The sequence below is a fragment of the Paroedura picta genome, chromosome 1, assembly GCF_049243985.1.
Source record: "Paroedura picta isolate Pp20150507F chromosome 1, Ppicta_v3.0, whole genome shotgun sequence".
Taxonomy (NCBI): domain Eukaryota; kingdom Metazoa; phylum Chordata; class Lepidosauria; order Squamata; family Gekkonidae; genus Paroedura; species Paroedura picta.
The window spans coordinates 85,137,300-85,147,383 of record NC_135369.1 but is presented as its reverse complement, the minus strand read 5'-3'; the positions used below and the strand labels follow the sequence as shown (position 1 = coordinate 85,147,383).

General features: G+C 42.3%; 1 long non-coding RNA gene across 1 annotated transcript; it reads right to left on the bottom strand.

The window, feature by feature from the left end:
* Positions 1-3,042: 3,042 nt before the first annotated feature.
* Positions 3,043-9,950, bottom strand: LOC143841608 (uncharacterized). Its single transcript, XR_013232739.1, has 3 exons — positions 8,306-9,950; positions 5,361-5,421; positions 3,043-3,756 (listed from the first exon to the last, which is right to left on the bottom strand). It is a non-coding gene; the product is annotated as an uncharacterized LOC143841608 (long non-coding RNA).
* Between the last annotated feature and the right edge of the window lie 134 nt (positions 9,951-10,084).

Sequence of the window (10,084 nt, the reverse complement as noted above, 5' to 3'; positions counted from 1 at the left end):
CTATATCGTTGTACTTGTAGATTAAACCCATTACTGTGCATCCTTTTCTCTGCAGCCAATGGAAACAGAATCCTGCCCTCCTCCAAATGACAACCTTTCAAATACTTAAAGAGGACTATCATGTCCCCTCTCAACCTCCTTTTCTCCAGGTTGAACATTCCCAAGTGCCTCAACCTATCTTCATAGGGCTTGGTCCCTTGGCCCCAGATCATCCTTGTCGCTCTCCTTTGTACCCTTTCAATTTTATCTACGTCCTTCTTGAAGTGAGGCTTCCAGAACTGCACACAGTACTCCAGGTGTGGTCTGACCAGTGCTGTATACAATGGGACTATGACATCTTGTGATTTTGATGTGATGCCCCTGTTGATACAGCCCAAAATGGCACCGAGCCCTGAGGTACAATTAATTAAGATTTTAACCATCTGTGAAGGCTTATTAGCATACCCAAAACTGAATTTTATCAACAATGGACATGCAACTATTTATTGATACAGTTAGAGTGACATTGTAGATTCTAAATGTATACTAGTAAATACCTTTGATTGCTAGTTCATGTTATATTTAGGTATTGGACGTGAGGGCAATCTGTCACTCCATTGATTGCTAGAATTGATTCAGCTGTCAGATCTCAATATTTGTTCTGAATATTTATTTCCTATGTGAAATCTTTCTAAAGAATTTTGTAATACCATTTTTCTCTTCTAAAAAGAATTTTGTTATCCCTTTTCCCAACACACCATAGAATGTATCTACTCCAATCCCATAACTACTTTTTAAAAGGCACACATTTTCATGAATATAGATTTTTGTTGCTTCAGTCTATGATGTAAGAGCATTTATAATGTACCTCTGTTTTATCAAAACACAGGAGACTATTTCTTGGTATAATTTATCATCCACGGCAATATATTTATCATCCACAGCAATATATTGAGCTGTGTTAAGGGTACAAATTGTGCACTTAGCTTTAGAACAACTAGACTTTTTATGTTTATTGAAAGAGGTAACTTCAGTTAATATGCTAAGGTAACTATTAAATTTTAAAGTTAGTCTATTCCAAATGAACCATGCAATCCTTTTTCAAGGACTGTTTGCTGGATAATAGTATGATTGCAATTAAATCCCCTACACTCACATAACATCTGGTTACAATGGCCTAGTGCTATTGTTACATTGTTGTGGGGACATAAATGATTGAATCTATTTGGGAATAATTATCCCCCCTAGGCCAGGCCAGGGGTCCCCGGCTTTTTTGAGACTTCAGGCACTTTTTGAGACTTCTGCCACAGAGCAATGTCTGGGATTGTCTGCAAGTCACAAAATGGCTGCTATGAGAGCAGAAGCCATATATACACCTATAGGAAGTCTAAGTGTAGCTGAGAAGAGGGATATTTTAAAAAATACACTGGGAAGGGGAAGTAAGAAGACAGAATAAGGCTAATGCTGGTGGCAGTAGCTACTGAAGCAATATTTTAATCTGAGCAGCCAATCTGATCTCCAGAAACCCATTGGTTTCTGAAAACACTTGTTGGGCACTAGGTTACATGTTGACAAGCACCATAGTGCCCCTTAGCACTACAGTCGGGACCCTTGCCTTAGCCCGAGCCTTTCCTTATCAAAAAGGTGCATTTCTTCTCACCCCCTACCTTTGTCCATGCTAGAGCTGTCTGATTCAGCACTCGCTTCCTAGTAAACATGTAAGATGAACAATTAGTTTTAATCTAACAGGTCCATTCCCAGAAACCTAGAGCCAGTTTGGTGTAGTGGTTAGGAGTACGGACTTCTAATCTGGTGAGCCAGGTTCGATTCTGCACTCCTCCACATGAAGCCAGCTGGGTGACCTTGGACTCGCCATGGCACTGATAAAATTGTTCTGACCGAGCAGTGATATCAGGGCTCTCTCAGCCTCACCTACCTCACAGGGTGTCTGTTGTGGGGAGAGGAATGGGAAGGTGAATGTAAGCTGCTTTGAAACTCCTTCGAATAGAGAAAAGCGGCATATAAGAACCTTCTTCTTCTTCTATACGTATGCTGTAGAAAGCACAGATATATTTACTCCACCCAAAGGGTTCAGGGTGTAAGCTGCACAGAGCTTTTATTCCAATCCCAGGTCGATTTAGCCCCTGCCATCTCCACTGAATGCGATTTCCATTTTGATTTTGTCCGATTTAAAATTTCCCTCTGCAACAATCAGGATTGATCCGGAGTGACCCTACCTTTATCCTGGGATATCCTAGAGTGCTTTTAACTCTCAATATTTTAAGAATCGGATTGGATTGAGAAACAATGAGCTCTGGGTAGAGAAGCCCTGATTGGCCAAGGCTGCCCAGGTGGCAAGCTTGCTTTGAAGGGGAAGCCCCTAATTTCTCAGCAAAAGCATAGAGATTTGAGTCTTGGATTTTTTTGGGGGGGGTATTTTTTTCTCCCTTCTCTGCTGTCTGCAATCCTCTCCCCCCCCCTTCAAGAAAAGAAAGAAAGAGGCTCAGCTGTACTTGGCTCCTCCAATCCTCTCCACCCCTTCAAGAAAACAAAGAAAGAGGCTGTGCTTGCCTTCCCACCTCCCCTTCTGAGCCTCCCTAAACATGTGCAGAACACTTTTCTGTTTCAATGGGGAGAGGGGGAAACACGAAGACCCGAGTTCAAATTGATCTGAATTCAACTGGATTGACAATGGAATAAACAAAGTAAGTGCAGATTCAGCCCAGGCGCTTCTCTTCTCATAAAGCATACTGAGTCTTATCCAGTAGAATTGCTAGAGATTGAACCCTTGACATGGAGGTTCTTTATTTTTTTATGTGCTTTCCCCATTTAGTTTGAACTGATTAGAACTTTGGGCACAGGTTGAAAATTCCCTCCAAACTTTCTGACCAATCACTTCAAAACATAGATAAAAAGTATTTTGTACCAAAAGGACATTTTTCTGTAGGCCTCTTGGCAGCGATGTGTCATCCTACTTTGTGTTCACATAAACTTTATGACTGTTGAAGCCCCATATGGTTAGGGAACAGCATACCTTAAGGATCACCTACTCTCTTATGAACAAACCCCACCACTATGGTTATCTACTGAGGCCCTGCTTCAGATGCTCCTGCCTTCTGAAATCTGGTGGGAGCAACCTAGGAGAGATTCTCCTCAGTTGTGGCTCTGAAACTCTGAAACTCTCTTCCAAGAGAGACTTACGTGTTCCCTTAGTTTCATTCGGCATTCCCTCAGTAATCCCTCCTTCCTATGCTATTTTCTTGTCAGAGCCAACTGAAACTGTCAGACTGAACAACACAATGTTACCCTGGACCAGAAAAGACATGTTGCCAATCTGACAATTAATGATCATGGCACCTGTACTGGCATCTAATATGGTCATTTGTGTACGTTTTGGTCAATATTTCTCCCCTGAAGATTAAAAGTCAGTTCTAGTAATGACCCCAAAACTGTATTAATTAAGGCAATCAACTGCAACCATACTTTCCTTTCATTTTATTCCCACCCCATTGCTACTATGGTTTAAACTCCACTCCAGCCCCTTTTGCTGTTATAGTTGATGTCAGTTACAAGCTACTGAAGGAAAAGTTGCCTTAGTTGCCTAATAGTGACAGAAAGCAAATCAACTCTAGGTTGACCCAGTGGATGATTACAAGGCCTGTCCTGCGGTTGCCAGGCAACTGTAATTCCACTTTCTCTTTTCACCAAAGTACACAGGAAATGAAAGCAGCATGTGCCATATGCTCCGTGGGATGTCAGAAGCAGAGGTGGTCGACCCTGGAGAGTATAAAAAATAGGCATACCACAGTCAGTTTAGCATCTTTCATTTATTCTTGAAGCATACACTGATTTATTTTATTTTGGATAATTTGTTGTGTAACAAAAAGAATGAATGAATAAATTTAAGAAAAAACTACTTTATCAAGGATAAATGTGGAATTAAGGCAAAACAATAACAACAATACAAAAGAAAGCAGGACTAGAACTTGTTCCTCTTAAATTTATTTAGTTAGTTATACCCTTTCTCCCCCAGTGAGCCAAAACAGTTTACATTATTCTCCGTTCTTCCAAATTATGTTCACAACAGCCCTATGTGTTAGGCTAGGATAGAATGTCTGGTTGGCCAAAGGTCAGCCAGCAAGGTTCCATGGCAGAGCAGGAACCTGAATTCCCTTGTGTCACAGGCCAGCCTTCTAAAGACCCTGTCACACAGAAAATGGGCAAATCATAGAGAATTGGAATCCCTCATAGGCTTCGCTGACACAATCAGATGGTAATTTAACCAACTGGCTGCCTAATAGTGAACCAGCTTGGTGTAGTGGTTAAGAGCGGCGGCTTCTAATCTGGAAAGCCAGATTCCACATGTAGCCAGCTGGGTGAACTTGGGCTAGTCAGAGTCTGTTAAAGCTGTTCTCACACAGTTCTGTCAGAGCTCTCTCAACCTCACCTACCTCACAGGATGTCCATTATGGGGTGAGGAAGAGAAGGCGATTGTATGCTGTCTTGAGACTTCTTCAGGTAGTGAAAAGTGGTGTATAAAAACCAACTCTTCTTCTTGAACCCCTTCCCATTCAGTCATGTTTCCTCCATCTTCACTACATTGGTTCCTGTTGTTTATTACCCACCTCAGTCCTATTCCATATGATGCAGCCTTATTGGAGGGTTTGTCACACTATCTGTGTTTGTGTGTGTGTAAACCCTTAGGAACTTGCCACTTCCCCCTTGCTAGGGGAAAGCAGCCAGAGAATGAAGGATGCTACATATGCCTCCCCATCAGCCCCATAGCAAGAGGGAATCCTATCCTGACAGCAGTGCAAGAACGTGAGGTGCGGAAGTTAGTTTTCCAGACCTATGAACTTGTGAGACACTGTTGTAAAATAGCTCAGTCTTTCATTGAACGGCATCAAGAACAGAATTCTGAAAGCAAGTCAGATGTATGGGGTTGACAGCAGATTGTTCTGACAGGCCTCCGATATCCCTCAAAACTGCGCAACAAGCAGCAGGATAATAATTTACCCGAATACTGAAATTCCCCTCATGTTAAGTATAGATTTATATGTCACATGATTGCTTGTTAAGCAGCTCACAAGTGCAGGAGTCCTGAGAAATAAGAGCTAGCAATAATGCACTGGAACATCTGGATAATTGTTGATGGTCAATTTTAATAACAGGGCTTCAAAGTAACAGTTGCATTTATGTTTTACTGTCACGTAACACAGAATGAAAAGCAAAATGATAATAAGATTGAGAAAGAGAACTGTAGAATATTAAATCACTCTATAAATAAATAAATCTCAGGGCATTTCTGCACATCACTAAAAATAGTGTCACGCCAGCTGAATGGCGTAGTGCCATTATCACACCTCCAAGCTCCTCCTCACCTTTTTGCTGTCTCGCTTTCATCTGCCACCTTTTTGTGCTCCTCACCCTCCATAAGTGCTGCTGGAAATGGCGGAAGAGAACAACGCGCTTTACACATGACTCTATTCTGCCTGTCAATCCAGGCGGCCAATCCCCTTTCTCCATGTTTTAAAGGTCCCGCGATGGCTGCTAATTTTTTTAATCCATAGTTCTCCATTTAAACGCCTATGCATATAACTTTTGAAAATTAATCTCATTCCTGATTTTTTTTGGGGGGGGGGGACGCTTGATGATGGTGATGATGATGAAATTTCTTAACCGCCTCCCCACGAAGGCTCGAGGCGGTTTACAGAATATATAAAACCCCCAACAGCACTTAAAAGCAATAAAAATACACAATAAAACATCCACCCCCTACAACAAGATGAGGCATGCTTTGTGTAACAACTTTGAGGGTGGATTTATTTCTGGCATCGCCTGGACACTTGTCCACCTTTTCATTGCTCCAGGATATTAAGACCTTTTAAAAAAGAAATTCCTGTCCCCGGGAACAAGGGAGAGAGAGGTGGCTGAGAGGGTGGGACGAGGTAGGCACCTTTAGCGTGTTTTAGCCTCCAGAACATCCCTCTGCTGGTTGCTTTCCTGTAGCTCGCACTAAATAGGCTGGGGAATCCACTTTATGCAATTCTCCAACTAGCACTTTAAAATGGAGGATGTGGCCAGCTGGTGACTGTCCAGACACTGGATGTTGGGATGTCATATGGAGGGGCCAGAAAGGAACAACTACATAAGGTAAGCATTTCACTACATTTAAAGGGTGTTGAAATGCTCTCAGTAATCCTTACACCTATGTCAAGATATATTGCAGAGGTTTATTTATTCAGTGACTTTTTGTCCTGTCCTTCCTTCAAGGAGCTCAGAAATAAAAATATATTTTAAAAATTAAGTTTGACCTATTCAAGAAACCCTTCCAGGGCCATCATGTAACCCTAGGGTTTCACGAAACCTTGGCTGAGAAACAGTGATTTAAACAAATTAGTTTTGATGGCTGCAATAGGAGCCACAGCCAGTGGAAAAATCAGGAGTGAATACCACCCCCACTACACACTTTCCTTAATCCCTATGTGGTTCCATTTCCTCTTGTCTCTCCCCACCCAGGCTCTGCTTTGTTTTATATTTCCCTCCCCTAAACTCAGATGGTTCATTATTATTATTATTATTATTATTATTATTATTATTATTATTATTATTATTATTATTTAGATTTCTATGACCACTGCTCTTGGAGAACCAGCTCACAGTGGTTTACAATATTTCAAATACAAATCAATACATTAAAACCATTAAAATTCCCCATTAAAACCCCCATAGAACAATAACCCACTTAACAAAGATGGCAATATAATAATTAACAACTGTTCCTACACAGGCTACTGGGTGGGAAGACAGGCAGATGGATAATTGGGCATAGGATAGATTGAAGTGGGAATCTGGGCCAGTCTAATACTGGCCTTTGTCCTTAGCAGGGAGGGGGCTCAATCGTAGCCCTGGGCCACCACCTGGCCTCAGACAAACACCCGGTGGAAGAGCTCTGTTTTGCAGGCCCTGCTGAACTCAGAGAGCTCCAACAGGGCCCTCAGCTCTTCAGGGAGCTCATTCCACCACGAAGAGGCCAGGACTGAAAGGCTCTGGCCCTTGTCGAGGCTAGGCGTGCTTCCCAGGGTCCTGACCTGGACACCACCCAGACACCACCTGGACAAGGTGGCTTTCTGGGACCAGACAGGGCCGCCTGCAGAGCCAATAATGGTTAAGATGTCCCTCCTTGAATGTTACAGTTAATTAAACTGGTTTGTTGCAGCTTTATTTTGTTGACTTGTGAAGCTGTTGACTTCACATTGCTACAATGTCTCTTTATTCTCATAGCAGCATTATCAACAAGGAAGGAAAGTTGCACTGTACTTTGACTTGTGAATCATCGCCATAACCAGTATCTAGAATACCAGATACAGAGTAAAGAATGATTCTGCTGGTCATTAAGATCAATTTTTGCAATATATGTCAAACATCAGGATTTGTACTTCAGAGCCTTCTTTCTGCTAACATATGCATCAACATAACCTTTTAACCTAAAAAGATTTGTCTTGTTTTGACTATACATATTGTATATTTCTGAAAAACAATCTGGTGACACCCTCATTAAATTAGCCATAATCCAAATCCATATTTTCAAATCAAGACACGTTCTGTCTGTTCAGAAGGTATGTTAAGATGTAGAAGCACATCTATCCGTCTACTATGTGTAGTTTCTTACTCAGAATACCCCCTTGTTATTGTGTTTATTAGGACCATTTCAGAAAAGCGTGCCTGAAAATCCAGAACACTATTACTAGGTGACCCCCCCCCTCGTCTAAATGAGGAATAATTTATTGTTCAAGTAGTCAAAGACTTCCTGGAATGACTCCCAGATCTTGTATAATCATTAAGTAATTGTCAGGGATTGGCACAGGTCGGTTCACAACCATAAATTCATCATGAATTTGGCTCGTTCATGCCCCCCTGACTGATTTTGTTGGAAGCACATGGTTCAAATGGTGTCACAAATATGGGGAAGAAATGGGAGCGCCCTGCTATAGGAACTGCAAAGCCTTCTCTGACTACCATGTGTTAACTGGTCAAGAGTTGGAGCAGTGGCAATTTTTTTTTGGGGGGGACCACATTCATTTGCAGTGCTTTCCTGGGAGTAAGTACCATTGAACACAATTGAATACATTGCTAAGTAGGCCTGTTTAGCATGGCACTGCTAGTTATTTGCTTAGTTGGCTTGTGTGCTGCCTTTCTAAAAAGTACCCAAAATAGAACAAAAAATTAAAATAATAAAATTAGTTTAAAACAAATTCAGATCAATATAAAGAGGCTGCAACATCGGTTAAAAGCAAAATTCCAAAAAACAAAAGCCATGTAATACCTTTTATTTGTTTGTTTATTTGCCATCAAGTCACAGCTGACATCTGATGAACCTGTAGGGTTTTCAAGCAAGGGACATTCAGAGGTGGTTTGCCGTTGACTTTCTCCACATCATGAGCCCAGACCTCCTTGGAAATTTCACATCCAAATACTAGCCAGGGTTGACTTTGGCTAGCTTCCCAGGACGTGCTAGCCTGGGCTACCCAGGTGAAGGCAACCCCTTTTGCTAGGACCAACCAAAAGCATGCATATTGATATGAAAGTGTTTGAATTCTCCAGAACTCTTTATCAGGCTGGATGCTTGGCAGTAGGGAATGGGGGAGATGTTCATAAGGCCTTGGCTTGCCAGCATGCTGCGAAATGCTTTCCAAGTTTTAATGCTTTCCAAGATTTAAAATAGTGCTGCCATCACATTGCATCCTTGACCTTCTGGAAGCAGCAGCAAATTTTGAAGGGATATAAAAAAATGCGATTTCAAGTAATTCAGGGCTTTACATTTCAAATACAGCACCTTGAATGAAGCTCAGAAACAAACTGGGAGGCAGTTCAGCTTTTCATTGCTGCACCTACAGAAAATAGCCAAGAGGTCCATCTATTAGGGCAACCAAAGTAGTTTAGGTGCTATGATGGAATCCAGATTGAAAAGGGTCATATCTAGGTCATTTCACTTCTCAGAGGATTCTTGGTATGCTGAAAGCTCATGTCACTAAGCTCTTCCCTTTCATTTGTTGTTTCCAAAATTGACAAAAGACATGAGTCATCTTTGATACGGTGGACTGATCAGTTTTCCTTTCACTGCTCAAATGGAAGGACAATCCAGAAAACTGATTTGCCAAACTGTTGATTAGATAATGTCAATGTTAGATCTTCTGTTATGTGGCTGGTCATATCTACATACCATCATCTCTGTCTGCTCATGCCAGTTTTGCAAGTGAACTGAATGCATTTCCAAACCCCATTAGCTGGGTTAGGTACACTAATTACTGCTCTGTAGCAATTTTGGCTCTGTAGTAATGCAGCAGGTCACACAACATTATACCAGTGACATGACTCACTTCCCTGGTAAGTTAAATGCACAGAAATAGCCAGACCTGAGGAAGGACAGAGCTAGACAGTCCTACACCATATTCACCTGCATGAACCAGCCAAAGAGAGCTGGTTTCATCAGCCCAATGCATTATGTTGTAGCCCGTTATTACATGATCCCATTTCATATGCAGCACAGCAGGATAGGAAAACATACACCATTTTGCCTTGTACAGGATTCCACTGCGTTTAACGGACCACAACACTGCAGCAATACTTATGTATAAAGCCCCCCCCTCCCCTGACAGTGGGCATCATTAATGGCTAAGGGCAATATCTGGGTAGCTCTGCTTTTTGGCCTCATCACCTAGAGGAGGAGGACAGGCAAAGGCCATTACGAGTACAGCTTGAAGTGGAAAGCTGTCTTTTATTTCGTCTGCTTCTTACCCTCTGCACCTGTTCCTGAGAGTATGGGACGGGATCGCCCACTTCAGCCCTCAAACAGAAGGGCATTTGCAAAGTGCAGGGCCCAGGTACTAAACGAAAAGAAAAACAGCCGCAAGAAGGGACGCCTAAGGCTCCAAGGCAGAATTCTCCGGCGGTGTGCAAAGGTCTCCCTTCCGCCCCAATGGTTACTCCATCCGAGACCCCGACTCTCCAGGCCTTCGGGCGGTCGCTGCCGTTGCCTTTCCCCCTTTTGCCTTTCATCAAGCTCCCAGCTGGAACCAGTTCAGCTAGCAGCTACTGCTGACGC